The sequence below is a fragment of the Orycteropus afer genome, unplaced genomic scaffold (genome assembly GCF_000298275.1).
Source record: "Orycteropus afer afer isolate SDZICR_OR568_19922 unplaced genomic scaffold, OryAfe1.0 scaffold00344, whole genome shotgun sequence".
NCBI lineage: Eukaryota > Metazoa > Chordata > Mammalia > Tubulidentata > Orycteropodidae > Orycteropus > Orycteropus afer.
Window position 1 is genome coordinate 1636235 of NW_006921931.1, and position 1537 is coordinate 1637771.

The window sequence follows — 1537 nt, forward strand, 5'->3', positions numbered from 1 at the left end:
TTCTGGAATCTGCTGATGGACTTTCCTATTGTCTGCCTGCTTAGATTCCAGAATACCCCTCTAGAATTGCCCATTGCTATGATCCACTTGCTGGCCGGGCACTCTGTTACCGAATGCTGGATGGTCTGCCACTTCCCTCTCCAGTGTCTACTGCTACCTGTTGTCCGTTCTCACATCCTTGCACACTGTGTCTGCCTATCACCCTAGATGGCTGCTCAGCAGCTGCAGCTAAGGCTGTCCTGACAGCACCTTCACTAGCCTGATGGGTGGTCTTGCTGAATTCCCAGCCCTCCCAGCTGCCTCATCTGCGTATTTACTGAGCACATCTGGTTGGATATATAGAGCCAAGACAGCCTGTATGGGCCTATGACAAACTGATCCCCAGATAAATGGTCACTCTCTCTCAGGACCTCTTGGGGGGCCAATAATAAAACATAATATTGATTGTAATAAATCCATTGCTATCAAGCTGATCCTGACTCATAGCAAACCTACAGGACAGAGTAGAACTGTCCCATAGGGTTTCCAAGGCTGTAAATTTTTACAGAAGCAGATTGCCACATCTTTTTCCCATGGAGTGGCTAGTAGGTTCAAACCGCTGACCTTTGGGTTATCAGCCCAGTGCTTTAATCACAGGACCACCAGAGTTCCTATTGATAATAATATGTAACACTTATTGAGGACTTATAATGTGACAGCCTCAGTGTTTTACTGACATTATTTTGTTTATATTTATATTCCATAACTACCCTAAGAGGTAAATACTAATTTTATAGATAAAAAAACCCCAAAGCTTAGGGATATAAATGAATCTACCTAAGTTCCCACAGGGAGTAACTCATGGAGCTTGGATTCCAAACCCATGCCTGACTTCAGAACTCCATCTCACAACCACCAGACTGAAGTGCCTCCTTGATGACTGTTTTAACTATTTCTGTTATAGGGCTGCTATCACAGATATATCATAAATGGATGGCTTTAACAAACAGAAATTTATTTTCTCACTCTTTAGAAGTCTGAATTCAAGGTGTCAGCTCTAGGGAAAGGCTCTGTGTCCTCTCTGGGGGAAATCCTTGTCTCAGCTTCTCCTGTGTTCTTTTCAACGCTCCATGGCATCCTCCACATGGTGTTCATCTTCCCTGCGTTTGCTTGCTTGTCTCTGTACCTAATGTACTCCTTTTATATCTCAAAAGTGATTGGCATAATGCTTACTCCAGTAGCATATATACTAAAATTGGAATGATACAGAAAAGATTAGCATGGTTCCTATACATGGATGACATCCAAGTTCATGAACCATTCTATATTTTTATGTTTTGCTCAACTACAACAAAATAATGTAAATGAAAAATTTTATTTTATTTTTTACAAAGTGCTTGGCTTAAGACACATCCTACACTGATAGGGCCTCAATGATGTAACAAAGAAAACCCTATTCCCAAATGGGATTACATCCACAGGTATAGGAGTTAAGATTTTCAACATATTTTTTAGGGACACAATTTCATCCATGACAGTGACCACTGTCCAAAGGCCC

General features: G+C 41.5%; 1 non-coding gene across 1 annotated transcript; it reads left to right on the forward strand.

Moving 5' to 3' along the window:
• Window positions 1–1204: 1204 nt before the first annotated feature.
• Window positions 1205–1311, forward strand: LOC122151246. Its single transcript, XR_006164051.1, has one exon. It is a non-coding gene; the product is annotated as a U6 spliceosomal RNA (small nuclear RNA).
• Window positions 1312–1537: the final 226 nt, after the last annotated feature.